This window comes from Mastomys coucha, unplaced genomic scaffold (genome assembly GCF_008632895.1).
Source record: "Mastomys coucha isolate ucsf_1 unplaced genomic scaffold, UCSF_Mcou_1 pScaffold22, whole genome shotgun sequence".
NCBI lineage: Eukaryota > Metazoa > Chordata > Mammalia > Rodentia > Muridae > Mastomys > Mastomys coucha.
Genome location: NW_022196905.1, coordinates 193,331,859 through 193,354,950, shown reverse-complemented (window position 1 = coordinate 193,354,950; position 23,092 = coordinate 193,331,859).

The window sequence follows — 23,092 nt, the reverse complement described above, 5'->3', positions numbered from 1 at the left end:
AAAAAAAAAAAAAAAAAAGGTAGAAGAAGTGCGGAAAGAAGAGTGATACACAGAGATATTCACCAGCAAGATTAGAGCTCAACAAAATTAGATGTTTTCTTCATTTTTTTAATTTTATATTACTTTTATAGAGATTCTTTAAAACAAGGTCCAGTGAAAGAGCCAACAAGCAATGATAGGCGCCACCTTTTCTTTCACCATTCTTGCTATCTTTTAATGCAAATATATAGAAAGAATACAGCTTCCATAGAAAAGGGATACTGGCTTATCCTTCTAATTCTGTCTCAAGAATGTCTTCACCACTAAGTGCACTCTGGCTTGTGCAATTTGATACCCACTTGTGGACTCTAATCAATAAAATGCAATGTTAATCTCTGGATATTTGAATCCATTGGTAGCAAATACACATACTTTCTCTCTTAAATCTGGTCATTGTACATGCCTTGGCTGTATGTTTTCTTTTATGTTATCTGTAAACTAATAGAAATGGATTGAATGGATTTTTCTATTTTGGCCATTTGAGTATCTTCTCATTTTCTGCAGCACTAAGAAAGAAAATAAGTGTCAATATAACAAGAAAAAAAGAAAAATGTCCACATACCCTATCAATATTTAAGGGAGATTGAAAGCAAATATGTATCATAAGCAAATTGATTTGGTATTAAGATAGCTTTTAACTGTTCATGTCATTTGAGCTCTGTATTTATATATGGATTTCCTTATAAACTTCAGGGAAACCTTACATACATCCTCTGAGTTAGAGATTGATCAATACTAGTCTCACTTCTGTAGACGGCAAGCTAAATCTGTGGCTTTGGGCATGGGTTGCAAAGGCCAAACTGATGGTAGGTTACAAATACCCCAGGACCTTTGCTTCAGGAAAAAAAGAATGTTATTTGTATTAATGATACCATACCTGCCACTTTACCGTCTATGTTTGGGAGAATAATTGGAAATAATTGGGATTAATATTAATATCTGTATAGATACAGGGTTCTGAATGGTAATTTTCTCCACCTTAAAACTAACTATTACAATACATTTAGTCTTCCTGGGGATATTTTTGGGTTCAATAATTTTAAGCAAACAAGAAACTTAAAAAATATAATAGGTATTCCTGGTTGACTTGCTCTTGCCACAGGCAGCAGTTTGGCAGGTGTTTATGAGTCCTGATGAGACTGTCTTATTAAATTATAAGACAAATTAGTGCTCCTAGATATATTTTGACTAGTTCTGTACTGATGGCAACTATAAATTGTAATTGGCTAGTGTTGACTTTTACTATTGCATCCATGCTTGGTAACTAAATGTAATATAATATAAATGAAAAAATTGATAATAATCTCAAAATTATGATTATTTATTCAAGAGCAGTATCTCAGAAAAGCCATAGAGATCTCATCCAAGAAATTCTTAATGACTTTATCTTCTTCAATAAGATATTTTGTCATTGATGAATTATTTTTAGAATATGTCTTATCATTACGGGTGAATATGTTTTACAGATATTGCTACACTGAATGGTTTACTAACACTCTGAAACTCACAGCTAGCATGAATATTTCCTTCCACCCTTCAGAAGTTTTGTTTCTGGTCATTTACGTAGAACATTATATATCCCCTGTGTTTTTTTTTTATGGAAGTATATGGATACAGTATAAAGATGTACAGCATATGCAAAACTTACCAGACAGGCTTGTTAACATGCTGAAAACCATTTAATTCTAAGCTCAGTATTACAAGTAGAAAAATATCTTTTGTTTTAAAGGTGAGACAAAGGATATCTGCTGTGATATTATATTTAACTTTAGCAGACATATTTTAAGGATAGTTTTGAGAAACAAGCATGCCCTCAGAGAGGCTGGAGAGATGGCTCAGTGGTTAAGAGCACTGGCTACTCTTCCATAGGTCCTGAGTTCAGTTCCCAGCAACCACATGGTAGCTCACAATCATCTGTAATGGGATCCAGTGCCCTCTTCTAGTGTGTCTGGAGACAGCTAACATGAACTCACATATAATAAATTAATAAATAATAAAAAATTATATACAAAAGAATATACTCAGAAAAGTTTGGGGATTCTATTTATCTTAAAAGACAAATAGGTTGTGCTGCTGACATCCTACTTGTATTAGAATATTCAAACAAATATATAGAATGCAGAAGCCCTATTACAAGTATTTAAAATATATTATATTTATATCGTATTAAAATGATAATATATTTATATTATACATGTTATTGCGTTCATGTGTTTGTAAAGTCCTTAGTAAGGACTTTGTAGAAAAATAAAAACATTGAATTTTGAATAAAATGTCTGGAAAACACTGTGCTATCTTACATACAAGGCTAGGTTAGGCAATGCTTTAGAAATTCTCTGTATTTGAAACATAAAATTATTGGTTCTTAGAGCTTGCCTTCACATTTGACCATATAGACCATGTTTCTAAATGACAGACTGTATTTGAAGTCTAGTCAATTGTGATGAAATTAGGTACAACAAAAAATTGTTGATTTTATTCAGTAAATTCTGCCTACTTGGCCCCACAAGAAGTAGCATCTTGATTATGTCGGTCCTGCTGCTTAAGTGCCCGTTTGGGACTATTGTACTGAGCTCTGACAAATTGGACTATCCATAATTTTCTATCATGCCTGATTCTACTATTGTTGTGTGAACATGGATGGCATTATCTTAGTGCAACCACCTGGCTCACCACAATTCAAAGCTGCTGTTACAGCAAAGACAGCAAGAAGGCTGGCTGGTGAATAGGCTTTTGAAGCAGATGGCAAGGAGAAGCAAGCAGTGTTGATTATGAAGGTGACTATCCACAGGGCACATTTTTTTTTTCTCACCAAGCATGGCTATTAGAAGTAGATTCTACTTCTTGGAAGCATCTCTCTGTAGAGGTTTGGTATACACAATTCCACCAGGCTATTTCATATGTTGCCAAGCTGTGCTCCCATGCTTCTCAATGCCTCTTAAAGATAAAAGAGTATTTGTCAAATGACCAAACATAGTGTGATATATTGCATGGAGAGGTACTAAACAATGGAATACAGAGAAGAGACTGTCTGAAAGAAAATGTTTACAAATATGTCAGTGTACAAGACACAGCATGAAGTCAGATAAATATTTAATACCTGATATTTTATTAATTGCTATTTGAAATTTTAAAAATTTCAGTTAAGTTTAGGTTTTCACTGTTATGGTGGTAGATAATTATACCTTGAACTTGCTTATGAACTATTGAAATAAGGAATAAAATCTTCTGTTCAAAAGGTAGACATCGCATGAAATAAATCTTCACAGGAAAAAAAAAAGTACTCTTCTAAAAATAAACCAAATAAGCAAGGAAATTAGAAAGATTTATAGAGGTATTGTTGAAGGTATCAAGAAGTAAAATATACGGTGCATCACAGCTATATTCCTTATAGAGATAATCGCTGAAAGATTTTTGTTGTTGAAATATAGTGTGAGGTCAACAGTTGTTTGATGAAAATATTTTGCCTGTATAGGTCCAACTTATCTAATAACTCAAGTCCTTGTTATGATTCTACATGCCAGTTTGGACATTAGAACTTGTAGATTTGAGTAATAAAAGACAACTCCAGAGACTAATTTCCTTGCCTTGTGCTATTAAAGTTTTCTAATCCTACAAAGACGAGTGTCAAGCCTTGAATATGTTAACCAGCATGATAGACTTTACCTTGAACAGCCTTTGGGGAGAGAACCAGATTCTTAGTAAGAAAAGGCTTCTGGTTAGAAATATTAGCACATAATGAAATTCAGAAACATTTTCTACTAGCTTTGTTGGTTTTTAGTTAGAGACAATGCAAGTGAGTGAAGTGTGAGTTAATATGTATCTTTATAATCTTCACTTTAACGAATTATAGACTTATCTGGCATTGCATGAAAGAAAAGAATAGGTAAGAAGGTGAGAGCTCCAGAAAATCTCTATGAGCCAGAATTGGATAGGTCCTGCCCATCTTACAGTAATGAAAAGTATGCACCACCTGAGTTGAATGACTAATGTTTTGTTCATAGGAGCATGTGATCCTCAGAGCAACCTTCAGAAGTTATTTTAATCTCTTCCTCATTAAGCAACTGGATTCTGAAGTCAGGTGGTGGTGGCACACGCCTTTAATCCCAGCACTTGGGAGGCAGAGGCAGGCAGATTTCCGAGTTCAAGGCCAGCCTGGTCTACAGAGTGAGTTCCAGGACAGCCAAGGCTATACAGAGAAACCCTGTCTCAAAAAAAAAAAAAAAGCATCTGGATTCTGAGAGGGTAAAATTACCCACACAACTCCTACAGGTTAAGATGACTGTTATGTATTTTCATAGATGAACTCTGAAAGAGCTTTTATCAGAGTGATCAATCTCCAGTGCTTTAAATACAGTAGATCACTGTGAGGTTTTATTGTGTGTTATAGAAGATTCAAATTGTCCTGTTAAAATATGTAATAGCACTCTTTTTTGTCAAATGGAGATATGTGTTATTGATAATACCTAGAATAACAGATGTATATTTTTAAAAAATACTCTATTTCCATTCTGGGAGGGAGTAATGACTGGACTATAAAAATATAAAAGTAATAAAAAACCAAAAAATCCTCTATTAAAATTATTATTTTTGTTATTATTATTTATTAGAAAAATAGAAACAATAAGAACAATGGATATATTTGTCATATTTCTTCATTCAAGTCATATTTCCTTTTCTCTTGGATATTTCTGTCTGAATGGAATTTAAAGTGTTTAGTAAGAGTCTTATCAGTATCATAAAATTAAACATCAACCCATTGTCAGATTTCTTAAAAAGTAAACATAATTTCACAAACAGGAAGGATGAAGACAGACCATCATCTTTGGCAGCTCTAAATCAAATTTATCTTAGCTTTGATTGTAGAAAGGCTGAGTAGAATGAAGAAAAGAAAGAGAGATATTAAGAAAGATACTACGCATGAGAGGAAACGTGGGGTAGGGAAGCTGGGCTGTTTAGGTGCAGAGAGTGTCTGTTGCACAGTGCCTCCCACTTTCATGAGTCATGCACTCAATAAAGGTTAAATGATGCTAATGTTGCTCACTATAGTTGTTACTATTATAGTGAAGATGGCAATTACAGTCTGTAAGGACTCCCTGTATGAGCCCTGCTGGAAAGGGAGATGATAGAAAACAAACCCTAAAAGAAATTTCAGAATTCTGCCAGTCCTTGCTAAAACTATGCATTAGGGTCAGATAAGAATAGGTAAGGCTGTTCAATATCACTTCCTTTCCCAGAAAACCGTATGGGGTATAGGCAAACTTTAAATAGACATGCAACTCTAGTTGATGTTCAGTCATTTTGTAACTGCCAGAGTTTTAAATTTCAGGCTTTTATGGCTAAAATATGTTTTTCTTTTCCCTTCAGTGGTTAACAGTATTACATACTCAAGCAGCAGAATGCACCAATGTGTCTATTCTTCCCTGGCATCTCTTAAATTAAGGCTGAACAAAGAACACTAAGGCAGAGAATCTGAGCAAATACATATGAAAAAGGCACCCTAGGATATTTGAGGAGCCCTGTGACACAGCGGATTCTTGCAAATGGGTTTACTAAAAAAAGTGACAAGCCCAGTGGGGAGAGAATGGACTGGTTGACAGCAAAACAAACTAAACAAACCAGAAAAACAAATGTAGCCACTATGTCAAAGTCAAGAGAACTCAGGAATGCTAAGTGAATGAAGAAAACTTTCAAATAAAATGCTTCCTATCCAGACAAAGGAAGGCAATGATTCTCTTTGACTAGAGCACTGAGGCTTTCTTTCAAATTTCTAAATGATTCTTTCTATTGTGGTCTGAAAACAAAAGAAGACAGGAATAAGTTGTGTGTGCTTAGTGCTACCTGGCATGGAGGGCAAGTAATACCCCTGATAACAATAGTGTTTTCAGGATGAATGGCTGTGTAGAACTCAGTTTTACAAGTTAAAAAAAAAAAGAGTCAGAAAATTGTATATAGGATAAGCTAGCACACAAAATTTCAACGGTCTGCCCTCCTGGGGATTAACTGTGAATAAAATAAGAATTGTTTTAAACGTTTGAATTTGCTGTGGGTCACAGTCTGCTTCCTATTATACTTTGGCTTTAAGTGGAGATGAAATAGTCAGCTTATAAATATTGTGCTGGTAGAAATGATTAAATTTCAAACCAGACAATATATTACTTAGGGAAAGTAAATGAAGGGATTTGCAAATGAGTAGAACTTGGTAGAAATCAAGCACAATGTCTTTCATATTGATTTTCCAAACTTTTCTGTGCTGGATTCTAAGGTATATTACTTAAAGAAAGAGAAGATAGTGCTAAAGGTTCAATCTCTTCATATAAAACATTTTTAAAGTAACTTGTTAGGATTAGGAAACAAGAGAAAATAATTTTTAACTAACTTACTTGCAAATATTGTTTTATAATCTATAGATATATATTCTACCATTTTGGGTTTCATATCTTTGATTTTTTGTAATAATTTATATTATATATAACTCACAAAAATGAAAGGATAAATTTTACACACAGGTACACAAACACCTACTAGTTTATATTTATATTTGTGAACATATTTGAAAGAACATGAGAAAATCATTCTCAAAGAACTAAAATTATTGTGGTTATTCATGATTTTTCATTCCTTTGCTCCCAGAAATGATAATTGCTATCTTGTATTTCGCATTGTAATTTAGTACTGTTTCTGAAAAACACACTTTATTGCATATGTATATCTATTACTGTACAAAAATCTATGAGCTTTGGTTGCTTTCACTTAATATAGAAATTGAACCACATTTTATTTGGTCTTCTAGATTATCCACTTTTTCCTATTATATTCTTTATAAGTCATCCATTCTCTCTCTGTTTTTCTTTTACATGGGGAACATTAATTCTACTAGCATGCCTACTATCATGTGCATGTAATATAACATTAATTATTTCCTGAATGGTAATTTTGTCCTTGATTCTTTGCCTATTTTGGTTTTTGTTAGGAAACATGCCAGTGGGAGCATTTTTGCACAAATCTTCCATTTCAGATATAAAAATAGAATTATTACTTCAAAGGGAATAAATGTGGCATTGGACATTCATTGTACTAAAGTATGTTATCAGGAAGTATACAGAATAACACTTTATTCTATTGTATTGGTTTTGTGTTAACTTATACCTTTCATTAAAAGGTTTAGAAATTCCAACTGACTTTTTTTTAATAACTTCAAATATTTGACACTTGGGGACCTTTGAACATCTAACAGTTTAACAGATATAGAAGTATATCTTAATGTCATCTTAATTTACTATTAATGTAGCTGGGCAGAATTTGTCTTTGCAATTTCTTCTTTTCCATTCCCTTTACTAATTATCTATAATGTTGTCATATTTGGATCTTTTATTTCCTTTATATAGAAAGGTTTATTTAATATTGTGAAAGATATATCACAGGTATGACTAAAATTTGGTCATATATGACCATACCTTGAAAAATCTAGCAAACATATATAATTACATATATAATTGAGAGTTCTATAATGGTTATCATGTGTATTGACTGAGGTGAATAGAAGGCCCTTATGCAAATGAGAAGCTATGCCCAGGAAGCTTCTGCTGGAGATGTTTTAGTACCTTGGCCACATGTAGGAAAAGAGGAAAGATGAAGTGGTTCCATGGAATCCTGTTCTCAACCAAATTTAACAATAGAGCTAGAATCCCATTATATAGCATGAAGTAGGGATTCATCTTCTTTTTATTCATGTAGTCAGCTAATTACCTCAGTTCCCTTCATTGACTATTTTTCCCTTTCTATGGAATCCCCTATATGACCTCTGTTTTAATGCCAAATTTCAACAGATATCTATCTAAAGAGTATTATCAGTTATCTTAATTCATCCCATAGTTCAGGGCCATCAAGTTATAGTTTACAGGCTAAATATGACTATTTTTTATTAATAAATTTTGCAACAGTTTTAGAATTTGCTTTGGGTCTTTTAGGTATTATGATCATCTTTTTATGTAGTTGGAACAGAAAACATATGGTTCATAAAGCATAAAATATGTATTATTTCAAAAATGTTTATTAAGATATTATAGCTTTGTAGGTTTAAAATGAACTTCATTGGTTATAGTCTACATGTCTATAACATTTCAACTTTGTATCAATCAACAACTTTCAGTCACAAGTAACTTAGGGCACTTTCAGACTTAGACTTATGCCAAATAGAAGTGTAGCTTCTATATCCCATCAAAGATGCTTCTTTTCACATGAGCTGGAGATTCTTACAGAGATCCACAAGTGATCAAAATGCAGAGGATATGACTGACTATGGATGTTCAATCAATATGAATACATCTGAAAGGCAATGGTTATACTTAAAGATCCTTGACAATCATAGAAAAGTGGAGAGAAAGATGATAAGATCTAAAGGACCAGGCTACCTGTCTCCTAGATATGACATGGAACATCATGAAATATCAACAGTACAGAGCCAAACAAGACTGGCATAATGGTAACACAGTTGATGGGGCGGGGGATGCACAGCTTCCTGAGGAGCTTCAGATGGTCAGTAGCTGTTGGAAGTGGGTATTAGTTTGCTTCTACTCCTATGATAAAGTACAAACATCCTCTTGGAGAGTGTCTTAGAGTTTTACTGCTGTGAATAGACGCCATGAACAAGACAACTTTTATAGGACAACATTTAACTGGTTAAGAGGTTCAAAGGTTCAGTCCATTATCATCAAGGTGGGAACATGGCAGCATCCATACAGGAACAGTACAGGAGGAATGAGAGTTATATATATTCATCTGAAGACTGCCAACAGAATACTAGCTTCCAGGCAACTAGGATGAGGGTGTTAAAACCCACACCCACAGCGACAATAGCCAACCTACTCCAACAAAGCCTAACCTACTCTAACCGGGCCACACCTTCTAATAGTGCCACTCTCTGGGCTGAGCATATACAAGCTATAACAGAGAATAAATGGGTTATCTGGCTTACACTTCTTAATTCAACCTTGGTGGAGATTCTATGGCAGAACCTAAAGAGAGGAATCTGAAAGAACAGAAGAAAAGTCTGTAAAGGAAAGCTGTCTAGACTCTTTTCCCCATGGCTTGTCCAGCCTGATTTATTATACCATACAGGCCTACCTGCACAGGGGAGGCACCACTTACAATGGGATAAGCTATCCCATATGAATCATAAATCAAGGAAACACTTTACAGGCATGCCTCCAGCAATACCTGTGCATGGCAGTGTGCATGGTAATAAAATAAAGTAGATATCTACTCAGTTACAATGGCAGGAAATGATTTACTAATGTTAACCTTTTTTTGCTTATCATTGAGAAAAAGTTATGTGTAACCTCAGGCACAAGGCACCCATCTTTCCAAGTCCAGTTTAGTTCTATATGTTTATTTCTAAACCAGCCATTGCCTAGGTGAACAATAGTGTCATGATTAATGTGCTAGTTATATATCTACTTCAGTAATGGTGTGAAACAAATATTTCCAATGTATCAGATTCTTACCCCGTGGAATATCTCTCGTATGCAGGTCCTCAGATCAGATGATGTAGCTTTGACTTCAGAACACAGGTCAGGCCAGGGAACTTTTCTCCTTGACGCACTTTGGAACTAATGGCTACCTCAACTATGCTTTTCTACTGGGGCAGACAAAATCTTCTAGAGGGCAGACAAAACTGTGCAGGCACATTGACGGCCACTGGCACATGTTATATCTGCTTTCCATTACTGGCCAAAACAAATTGCTAAGAAACACCTGTAATAATGACAGACAAAGGAAACCTCAATATACATGGAAAATACTGTAAGGTTAGGTAACAAAAGGGTACAGCTGTAATATTCTATCACAAGGAAGGAGGCAGGGTTAAAACAATAAATAATACTTTAGTTAGCTCAAATGATTAAATATCTTTTATTGGATGAAAGAATACACTTCCTATTGTGTTATCACCACTTGACATAAACATGCCATAAAGAATCTCATGTTAAGAGAGAAACAGTCTCTGGATTGTCCTTCCTTCAGTCTCTGCTCCACACTTTGTCTCTGCAACTCCTTTCATGGGTATTTTGTTCCCACTTCTAAGAAGGAATGAAGTATCCAGACTTTGGTCTTCCTTCTTCTTGAGTTTCTTGTGGTTTGTGGATTGTATTTTGGGTATTCTAAGCTTCTGGGCTAATATCCACTTATCAGTGAGTGCATACCATGTGTGTTCTTTTGTGATTGAGTTACCTCACTGAGGATGATATTCTCCAGATCTATCCATTTAGTTAAGAATTTCATAAATTCATTGTTTTTAATAGCTGAGTAGTACTCTACTGTGTAAATATACCACATTTTCTGTATCCATTCCTCTGTTGAGAGACATCTGGGTTGTTTCCACTATGTTCATAGTAGCCTTGTTTATAATAGCCAGAATCTGTAAAAAATCCAGATGTCCCTCAACAGAGGAATTGATACAGAAAATGAGGTACATTTACACAATGGAGTACTACTCAGCTATTAAAAACAATGAATTTATGAACGTTTTAGGGAAATGGATGGATCTGGAGGATAGCATCCTGAATGAGGTAATCCAATCACAAAAGAACACACATGGTATGCACTCACTGTCCAGAAGCTCTGAATTCCCAAGATACAATCCACAAACCACAAGAAACTGAAGAAGAAGGAAAACCAAAGTGTGGATACTTAAATCCTTCTTAGAAAGGGGAACAAAATACCCATGGAAGGAGTTGCACAGACAAAGTGTGGAGCAGAAACTGAAGGACTGACAAGCCAGAGACTGTCCCATCTGGGGATCCTTCCCATATTCTATCACCAAACCCAGATACTAGTATGGATGCCAGCAAGTTCTGGCTGTCAGGAGCCTGATGTAGCTGTCTCCTAAGAGGCTCTGATAGTGCCCTACTAATACAGGAATGGAGGCTAACAGTCATCCATTGGACTGATAACAGGGTCCCCAGTGAAGGATCTAGATAAAGGACCCAAGGAGCAGTACCCCCATAGCTCCCAGGGACTAAATCACCAACTAAAGAGTACACATGATGGGACTCATGGCTCCAGCAGCATATGTAGCAGAGGATGGCCTAGTTTGACATCAATGGGAGGAAAGGCCCTTGGTCCTGTGATGACTCTGTGCCTCACTGTAAGGAAATGCCAAGGCCAGGAAGTGGGATAGGTTGGTGAGCAGGGGAAGGTGGTAGGGAATAAGGTTTTTTTTTTTTTTTTTTTTTTTTTTTTTTTGAGGAGAAACTAGGAAAAGGGAGAACATTTGAAATGTAAATAAACAAAATATCTAATAAAAATAAAATAAAATAATATTTTGCACCATATAAGTTATATAGATAACCAAACTCTCTTAAATGAAGTAGCTTACCTATTTACTCACAACCAACAGGGAGCGGACACAAGTGTCTCACATCTCAGTCCTTGCCACTAGAAGTAACATCTTAAATAATTACCATTCGACATTACATAGGCACCACTCTTTGTTTTCATTGTTCTCATGTAAAAGATTTCCTCTTATTTTTCCTATATAGCAACATATACAATAACAATTCTTTCTACTCTTTGTAAACTGTACCTCTTAGCAGATACGACAATTGAGTTTCTTTGCTTATCTGTTATTGTTATTGAGAATTGCTTTCTTGATTTGATCTTAAGTCAGAAGAAATGATATTTTTGGATTGAGAACATTGCCAGCACGTCTATCAAACCTTCTTCTTGGAATTAAGTTGATTTTGTTCCCTAAATTGTTTTATGTATCTTGAAAGGTCATTAAATCTTTGTATAAATTGGTCTATCCAATTGTGCTATTTTTTCAAATTGTATCTTATTGATGAGGATAATATTTGTGTGTGCATGTTATAGTTACAAGTGGGCTTCTGAACATTAGCACAGGCTGGGAGAGCAGGACTACGCCACTGAGCTTCAGGCCACCGGAGCATGCAGTGATACAGGAGGCACCGGGGCTGGACATAAGGAAGACAATTTTATAGAGCTGATTACAAGGCTCCCGGGAGCTGTCATAAGCTGCAAAATGGCACTAAAGGAAAGCATGCAGAAAACCACCAGAGAAAGACAGATGGATGGGCTGCCCCATAACTAGCTTTAGAGAATTGGGAAATAGCGTCCTTGAGGAAAGATTAAATAAATAATAAACAGAGCAGCGGCAGCGACAACTCACAGCTAGATCACCGGCAGAATGGTGGCACATCCTGTAAAAGTTTGATTAGTAGGATGCAGCTGCTGCAGGAGATCATTCTAAAAGTTTTGAGTAAATAAACAAACACAAAACAACAACAAAAACCGAGTAAAGTGATTCTAATTGAGGATTACAAGTAGTGCTTTCAAACTCCAGAAGAGAAATTAATTTTAAATCATCAGTCCCTACTGTTTTCCAGGTGAGCGTATTATTGTGATCATAATAAAGAATATGTAGACAGTTGTGGAAAGTTAAATCTGATAAATGAAATTTAAGTTATATTATCTTTTCAAACTAATTTAAAGCTAAACTTTATTATTAATACAACATGGGTTCAGTGCAACAATTTTTACATTAAAATTTGAAGATATATGTTTTTCTCTGAGATCTATGGAATGATAAGGCAAGAATATATAAACTTACAAGTTAGAGTATGCATGCTCAGGTAATTCATTTTCTTACAATAATAATAATAGTAATAATAATAATAATAATAATAATAATAATAATAACAATAGTAAAGGAAAACCCACAGGCATTATCTAAAATAAATGATATTATGTTGGCAATTTTGCCTGCTACTAAGTCACTGGAATTGCAGTCTCCCCTACGTTAAAGATATTGTTAATGTGTTTATGATTTAGGATATGTAATTTCTAGGTCTTGCATAACATATGAGCACAAACTGTGTTGCTCAAAAAATTTTAAAAAGGAGTCATCCAGTGTTCATTATTGCCAGAAGTCTAAAATTAGCATGCCAAGTAATTTGGTTCCTTTTGGTTATTTTGAGAATCATTTCTAGTTTTGAACACCCTACTATTGGCCAACCTTCCTGTTCCTCAGCATGTAGATGTACCATGACTTTTATTCTGCCTGTGTAATCACGTGTTAAAAATTCAATTTCTTTCCGTGAAGAACAGAGTTTATATTATGTATGTTGAGTGACTTTTCTGTGGTACAAAGGAATAAATGTCTATTTACCAGTGGAATTATTCACCCATTCTACCTAAGTGAACTAATGAATTTATTGGACTAATTATTACTACTTACAGAAGGACGGCTGAGAAATGTGAACAGTTAATAGGAGTAGACTCTAAGGCAAATTATGTTACAGAAACTCTCTCATTGTATGGGTCATGATTCACAAATAGCATTCAAGTTCTCTATTATTTATAGGTAGACTCATATACCAGTATCTCCATGTATCCTGGCAAATGTTTCCTATTTAAATCAACTTAGAAAGTAGCCTTGTCAATCTTTACCTTTATGAATGTTCCAGGTCTTGGAAGTCTTCTAAGCTTCTGTGGTGTGCAGATTTTTCTGAAGAGATGTAACACAAATATCTATTTATGCCTAGATAAACACCTGAATACATACAAGGTAATGATTCTACTAAAGTCCAATTTGGTGAACCAACAGGCTTATTGGTGTTATTTACATGAGTCCCAGTGAGAGGTAACTTATGAGAGCTTGGGTGACTCAAAGGCAGCTGCTTTACCACAAAGTTCCTAGCAGTTTGGTGATGGGTCAGAAAAATGGTGTCACTTAGTTCTCTGCCTGACTTGAATGCAGTACGACAAGTTAAAGATTATTATCTGCAACCTTATGATTTATACAATCAAGTGAAAAGGGAAAAAACTCTCATAATCTAGTCAGTCTTAGGGAATTCTTGAGAATTGAGAATTGTTTATTTTCTGATCTCAATGAGCCTCCTTCTATGGTAGAATGTTTTACTTCAGAATGAATCCCTAAGACAATAACTCTCTGAGCCTGGTAATATTTTGTTAGCCAGCTGAGTGGCGCATGCTTCCTTCCTCCCAACTTGAAGAAATGTGAGCGTGTGTGTGTGTGTGTGTGTGTGTGTGTGTGATTACTAGTCTGTGGCTGATAAAAGTTAACTTCAAGAATTTTTTTTTTTTTTTATTTTTTGAGACAGGGTTTCTCTGTGTAGCCCTGGCTGTCCTGGAACTCACTCTGTAGACCAGGCTGGCCTTCTAACTCAGAAATTCGCCTGCCTCTGCCTCCCAAGTGCTGGGATTAAAGGCATGCACCATCACTGCCAGACTTCAAGAATTTTATATATATCTATACCTTTTTTGTTTGGCACATGATGTCTAAGTGAAATTGGATTTACTGTTTAAGCTAGTTTGGGTGAGCACTTGTGCGTGTTAGGACTGGAATTACTGGAACTTGCTTCTCAATCCACTCTTCTTTTATTCTGAAAATCTAAACTCAGGTATTTATTATTTTATCAATTTATCCACTGAGCTTTCATGCTATCCCCTAAAAACACCATCTAGTGTTACTCCTGATGTTCTTTTGTACACGATTTTGTTAGTCAAATCATCTTAACTATAATTTGGATCATTATTAATATATTTTATTTTGTTTTTCTTTTTTTAAATTCTTTTTTAAAGACTTATTTATTATTATATCTACATATACTGTAGCTGTCTTTAGATGCACCAGAAGAGGGCGTCAGTTCTCATTATGGATGAGACACCATGTGGTTGCTAGGATTTGAACTTAGGACCTTTGGAAGAACAGTCAGTGTTCTTAACCGCTGAGCCATCTCTCCAGCTCAACAGATTTTAAGTGTATGAAGTTACCTAAATATTTAGGAGAATTTTTTTTTTTTTTAAGACAAGGGGAAAGGTTTTGCTAACTGGAGTAGAAATCCATGTCCAAATAGATTTTTAACGTATCTTCATTGACAAGTATAGAGAGAAACGTCTTTATACATCTACATGAATTTAGCTTTTTTCTCTTTCCTTCAACTTTCCTTTCAACACTAAGGTCGACAGGCTTATGTAGAATTTCTCATTGATATTCTGTAGGTACACTAGTGCTTACTTCTCATCTCATGGAAAGAGTTTACAATGAACAAAATCACAAATGTCTTTCTAAAATTTGCATTGAACACAGTTTATCCAAAGTCCATTGCTTTCTAAATAAGATTTAATTTTCCAAATGGTTTAACAGTGTGAAAACTAATATTTTACTGATACTGTGAAGAAAAAAAACATTACCATGATAGGCATCCAGATGCATCTGGAATTTTATTAAAATCCAGCATCCTTGGCCACTCTCCTCTGGCTTTCTGCACTGGCACCATCCGGATGTGATTGCTCTCCTCTGAGTTGTTCCTTTCACTCTTTTTTTTTTTTTCTGTTTTTTATTAGATGTTTTCTTTATTTACATGTCATACAATATCTCCTTTCCCAGGTTCCCCTCCAAAAATAAAAGAAATAAAATAAAATAAAATAAACAAAATAAAACAAAAACAAAAACAAACCCCTGTTCCCTTCCCCCTCCCCCTGCTCACTACCCCACCCTTTCAGTCTTTTAAAAGCTGCTTTCTGAGGTAGGATTTTTTTCCCAAATCCTAACAAGTAGATTTGCTGCTGCAAAGATCACTGTATCACAGGTGATAATTTTTACTAGTGGCAACACCATAATGTAAAACCAGGGTTCAGAGGACGATTTGATGACCTCAGCATTTTTCTTTCTCTAAATGATCTTTTCCAGTTAACGAAAAGGAGGTCAACCTCCAACCCGCAAACATGCCTGTGGCTAAGTTTCTTTGGAATAAATTCTACTCATATAACCGGGAGCCCCTGTAAGCTCTTGGGTTTTGTTTGTGTTTTTATCTTTTGGATAGTAATTAGTTAAAGACAAATGTCAATACTGTTATTGTGATTGTAGAATAGAAGTGAGTATTGCATATGAAATTCCCTGATTGTATTTCAGTCCTACTATTTCCTGAATAACCATTGGCAGTTCTAAGTTGAGAACATTGACACAAATTTTCTGGAGACATGGTGCCCTTACCCACTGAACTATTTCTGTAGATGCTGAGTTCTAGATTCAGGAGGACGTGCCTTAGGCAATACTGTCAAACCCATGTGATCATAAATTTAAGTACAGTGAGTAGTAAGGTAGCAACTCTAATAATAATTGAGGGAAGGAGTCACTTAAGCACTAAATTTGCTTTAAAATGTGTACTATAAGCAGTAAAAGTTTAAAAAAAAACTATTTCATAAATAAATTGTTCATGGTCATGGAGATATTCCTCATGGTCTTTATCATTTCAAAATCTCAAAATTGTCTTCAACATTCCCCTTGATAGTCTCAGCTTCCAAAAACAACCACATTCTGCACTGTTTATAAACATACTACATTATTTGAAAGCCTGTCTATGGCCATGGATAATGTAGGACCACAGCATAGAAAGAATTCTGAACTAGGACTCTTCTGGAGAAGGCAAAATCATCTTTTATTGCAACTGGAACTGACAATTATATAGTTTAATGGCTGAACTGATCTTTATATTTGGCTGTGAAATTAATTGAGGATTAATCATTAAAGCTAGTTATGTTTCCTAACAAGTAAATTTGTGCATATGTACCCTGTCCTTTTTATACTTTATTTTTGTGTATTAGCACACTACTATAGTAGGGTTTGATGCTTTAACTTGATCTCCTCTGCACTGTAGCTTTGATTGAGTTGCACCATAATTAATCGGTGTGCCTTAGGTGTGTGGATTAATTCTGACAACTCTTAGGATCCTCAATAATATTAATTTGGTTCTATCTTCTCTGTGCACAGTGTCTGCAATGGCTTGAACTTGCAATGGCATGTCTCTGAAATCTTAGAGATGCTTGCTCCTTTGTTAGACCTTTCTTGTTAGACATAGCAAATTGATTCTTTGTCATTTTATCTCAAGGCCATGACTTTGCCCAATCTCCAAATTTGTTCTTATCCTACAGTCCCAGTACAGTATTCTGTCATTGTTCACTGAACATTTTTTTAATAAAATATTTTGGAATCTTTGACCAATTTCTTAAGCCTTTCTATTAGTTTGATTCCTATTAGAGATCTTATTAAAATGAATATTCTGAATCAATAGACCTCGATTAGGTTAATATTCTGAATTTTTTGTAGCCATGGATCCCAGTGATATTAGCTCACAGAACATGCTTTGAGTACTAGGAATTAAATGATTTTTTGCTATAGCTAGACAGCGCTAGCTGTTATTATGTGCATACTATACATACATTGTTTTTATATTGTAACAAATGCTGCCTTATGGGTTGACTCTGACATATGTTATCTTTTAAAAATACTTCATAATGGGTTTACTATAAAATACACTTAAATTTATATTTCTATTAATGTGTGAATATGCAATGTGTGTGCTGATGCCTGTGGAAATCAGATGAGACTGTCAGAGATCCTGAATCTAGAGTTACAGGTGGTTGTGAACGGCTCAGCCTGTGTGCTATGATCCAGACATTCCCTTTGGAAGAGAAACAGGCACTTCTCTGAACTTACAAGTCATCTCCAGCCTCCTTGTTTATTTTCAAAGCTGAACATATTATGGAATTTTATTTTGCAAAATACTTGATGACTGAAAACTCCAAGTGTGATGAGCTCAAATTTGAATTTAGAACATTCTAAGATGTGTATGTACATTTAATATTAAAATAAAGTTTTTCCATTGTCAAACATATTTTGAGTTTTTTTCCTTAATCTGAATAAGAGAAAAAATTATTGGCCATTTACTATGCTAGACTAAAATTTCAGAAATAATAAATAGTTGTGTTACTAAGTCTTAGAAATTTTGACATTGGCTTATATGCAGCCTATGAGAACTTCAAAGGCATATAGTCCTGGACTTCACATTGACAATATAAGTCAATTCATTTACTGTTGTGCACAGAAATAGCATTTAAAAATTCTATGATACATTTTTTACATTCCATAAAATGCTTTAGCAAAACTGCATCCACAATTTATATTAGGACATATGAAAGCCTCTTGCACAATTAAGACTGTATCAAGGATGATGCTTCCTTTCTATGTCAAAACACCTATGAGCTCAACTCATATGTAGAGACAGCTCAACTATTATGAGCACTTACTGTTCTATCGCAGGACCAGAGCTTAGAGCCCATCATTAACCTTTAGTGACTCACAAGTAATTGCAATTGTAGACCCAAAAGTTTGAACACTCTCTTCCAACAACAATGAGCGCCTGCAGACACAAGTACATTCTTGCAATATACATAAACACATACATACATACATACATACATACATACATACATACATACACACCCATACTCACACACACACACACACACACACACACACACACACACACACACACAAAGTAGTTCTTAGTTGGATTATTTTTAAACACTAGATTTGGGATTAATCTGGCACCTTTTATGATGCTTCCTGTTCTAACCACTCTGTCTTAAGATTTTAATAAAACCATTACATCGATCTAAACTATGACTACTTATACATATGCCATCCTCAGTTTTATCTTGTGTAATATAGATAAATTCTGTTAATATAAAAAAACCATGAAAATGCACGCAACCATCCTAACCTTTCCTCACAAGTGAAAAATAGAAACTGCTGTTTCAAATTAATTTGCAGCAGCTTAGTCACATGAAATTTGCAATAAGTAGGTGGTTAGTGTACTTTAAATCTACAGGAGTTAAAGAGGAAAAAGCCAGCATTACCTGAACAAAATACTTCTGAGAAGGGAAACTATTCACAGGAAGTTTCCAAGCCTTAAAAACTATATTTTGATAATTTTTCTCTATTAGATCATGGATTATATTTTAGTATGCCTTTTAATGTATAGTGAGGATGCACAGCATGTCAATACATTTAATTTTTAGAGAAGAGGGGAGATGATTTCTTTGTTTGTAGCTTATTTTTCTCCAGGAAAATAACATGAAAACCTACTGTCATAGTGCAATGAAAAAATATATAAAAGTAGATAATTTATAAAACTTAAAAATTCTGTCTAATGTTTCTGGAGACTAGATCATATAAGTGCCTAAGCAAGTTTGATGGACTTGTTTTGACAAGATAGGTGGCACCTTGAACCCTGGTTCTCCAGAGAAAATTACTGTTCCATGCTCAAGGGTGGAAGAGCAAATTGAGAAACCAATTTCCTAATTTATTTTACTTGAAGGTTCTAGATAGTCTGACTAAAAATGACAATGCAAAAAGTGGACAAAAATATGAATTTGAGGATCCTTTTGAGACTCAAGTTGTATTAATAAAAGTATTGCACACCTTGTACTCCACCATAAATTTGCCCCGGCTATACTTGTAGAACTGCAGGAGTGGCCCATGCTGTGGGGCCTGTGTCTCTCTCTTGCTGCCAATGGTTGAGGCTCTCTGCTGTAGAGGCCTGGAGCTGCACATGAACTACATTAGTTAGTTAAAAGGAGGCAATGCATAAGTGAGATACTTTATTATAGGAAAGAAAAAATAGGCCGGTCATGTAAATAGAAAGAAAGGAGAGGAAGGAGAGGAGAAGAGAAGAAGAGAGAGAGAGAAAGGAAAGAAAGGAAGAAAGAGAGCAAGAAGTCAAGAGAGAGAACAAAGAGCAGGAGAGAGAGGAAGAAGGGAAGAGAAGAGAACAAAGAGCAGGAGAGAGAGGAAGAAGGGAAGAGAAGAGAACAAAGAGCAGGAGAGAGAGGAAAAAGGCAAGAGAGAAGAAAGTGCAAGAGAGAGAGAGGAAGAAGGCAAGAAGGCAAGAGAGGAAAGAGGGCAAGAGAGCGAGGAGGGGTTTTATATTGTGTAAGGCATGGCTATCTGTCTGTGGGATGGGCCATGCCTGGTTGTGGTCACTGACAGGGGGTAGAGTCCAGCTAGAATGCTGAGAGCTTGGGTCATTTTCTACCTGACAGAGTATACATCTCCCGTGGGGGCAGATGTGAGAGTTTGTGACTGAAACAGGAGCAAACAGGACCCAGGAGTTATAGCTGAACACCTTCTGCCCCCTACAGGCAAAAACTGCCCACTGGGGCTCCAGATTTCTAGGCCTATTACTTGACTGGGCCTAGGTTGCCTGAACTGCTCTGCACCATGTATCAAAGTATACCTGTCTGTGTGCAAGCATGCATGTGTGCATGAATGTATGTGCATGGGTGGATATACGCATAGTTGTAGATGCATATTTGTATGCATATGTTATTACTGACATACACATATGCACACATACATATATATGTATATACATATGCTCACTCATGTGTTTATCAGTGTCCATTAATAAAAATCAGCATTACATAGATTCTAGACACAGGGTAAGGCAGATGAGAACAGATGTTTATATCCTCATATATAACCACTATTGTTCCTTGTGAAAATCCCTGGCGCAGCTATCTGAATCACAGTTTTGTATTATGTCTCTGCTTGGATAAATTGTGAACATTTCAATTTAAAAATTCACAGCATTATCCTTTGCTGCACTTTTCCTTATCCTCCCCATGGTTTTGACCATTGAGTATTGAGTATGACTGTCAATGTATTCTGCCCAATCATGTGTCTTTTGTCTTAACTACATACCAGCATTTTTCAGTATGCTAGCAAAACCTTATGGCTTATAATCAAAACCAATGCATGTCTAAAGTAGATCATCTTTCTGTAATCATTTTTGTGCTAACTAACTCAAATAGTTAGTATTGTTGAAGAAACTTTATATTATTTTTCAGACTACCATTTTGTATTGATATTTGCCCTTCCTTAAAACATCCAGTTAAAGTTGGATATTTTTTAAAAAATACTTTGGTGAATTTTATTAGTCTTCAAAATACTTCCCTACATTTGCTGAGTATATCTGAATATAAAAAAGTTTTTAAAGTTTTATTTCTGCCAAGCTTCTGTTAACAGTCAATTCATTTATTAATTCATATCAAAACTATTTATTCTACATATACTGTATGTCAAAAGAATAGTAGTTTTACCAAGAATGTAAATTAATAATACAATCCTCAGACATAAAATTAATTTACTTTGTTGGTGAAATTATTTGATAAAATTAGAATTGATTTACCTCCTACATTTTCAAATGTAATCCTATAATGAAAGGCAATATACTCCATACAATATCCTCTTGTTTATTAACCATTAATCACAGTTATGGCAGACATAGCCAGGAGGAAGCCCTGTGCTAGACCACTTACTGTGTAATTAAATGTTGTTCTCTTGCAATGTTCTCTTTCACAAGAGGTTCTTTTCATTGTATTGAAAATAATTATTTCATTATAATAAGTAGTTTACGGATAACCATTCTGTGATGTTTCTAGAAATGAATAGAATGAAAAACTAGAATTTAAAATATAAACAGCCCACTTTCAGGACTCTAAAAATCCACAGACTTGACAAATATAAAAGTTAAAGTTATAAGCCATATACTGTCATATTACTTAAGGGCTTATTTTTTAAATATGCCAAGCAAAGTTAAAATATACTTAGTAAAATAGTCTTTGGTAACATTGTTTTGGAAAATACTTAGGAATTTGTATAATGTGCAATTTCAACACTGACTGCACTTCGTTTTCTATTGTAGTTGATTCTAAAATATTTGGGACATCAGTGGAAAAATATACTTTTTAAAACTTGCTTCTTTTACATGTAATGAAAATAAGAGAATGTGGCTTGCTCAGCGCTCAATGGGACATCTATAAAACACTCTCTTCCAAGTTTTAAGAAAGAGTGAGGCTCAAAGATCATTAGAGAGAGAGAAGGGCCATTCAAGGAAGCTTGTTTTCTTGACAGAACAAGGCAGTTGCATGTAAGAACTTACAGTGATTGTGAAAGCATACACAAATCTCATGAAAGCACAATCAGACAGAATCCTGCCAGAGAGGGAGAAAATGGTATGGAATTCCACGGAATGGGTGCTACTTTCATTTGTTAACTGCTGAGAGTTTTTGAGTCAGGTGTGTTTAAAGGTGTAGCCCTTCGTAGATCAATTATATGCTAAGGAAGCCCCACTCCCAAGAGTAGTTAGATAACACAAAATGAACTCAATGGGAAGAAACAACAAGAAAAAAAATCACACCTTTTTGTCATCATAAGGATTTGGTCTCTTGTTCTGTTTAAAACTGAGACTAATAAACCATACCAGTAGAGAAATCCATGCCATGACTTTTACTAAAAATATTGCATTAGCTACAATTGATGACTATAGGCATGTGATAAAGTGGGAGAATGTCAGAAAAATACTACAATTATCCTTATAATTAGTAATAATAGAGATAAGCAGGGCATTCAGAGATGAGCTAGTGATCATAAGTGGATATTGATGGTAGATTAAGGTGCTTAAAATTGTTAGTCTGGATATAACTTTCTAGAGAAATGGACTCTAGGCTTTGTGTTATGTAATTAGGGAATCTGAGTTGATGTCTACTGAGATGAAAAGCCACAGAATAGATTAGCTTTCATTTCTTTATTTGGCTTTTAATGGAGAGGATCTCAGAAATTCAATTTAGTCTATGTTACGTTAAAGTTGTCCCTTGGCTTTCCTCAGACTGAGAAGCCAAATAGGAAAACAGGGGTACTTTTTTTTTTTTGTAATTTGAAAGAAAAATGGTCCACAGAAGGAAGAAATATATAAATCTCCAGTCATATACTACATTAAGACTGAAGAACCCAGTTGAGGTTAGCAGATGAATGAGAAAAGATGGAGAAGAGAACTAGGGAAGGAACCCTAGACACTAGCATATGAAGGGTTTGGACTAACAATAGACCAAGTAGCAAGGAGTGTGAAGAGGTAATGTAGGAGGGTCACCAGGAGGGTGAAGTGTGCCAAATACCTCTTTAATTTGTTCAGTGGAATTGATTTTTTATATTTCATAATCTGCAGGGTAGAGCTGACATCAATGAACATCAAATTATATAATGGAGCAGAACTTCACAGGCCTTTAAATGTAAGGTCACCTAAACCCTTAGAAAAGCACTGATTCAGTTTGAAGCTTGCTGATATCATTGTATAATGATTAATAGCTTTTAATTGCTATCTTCCATTTT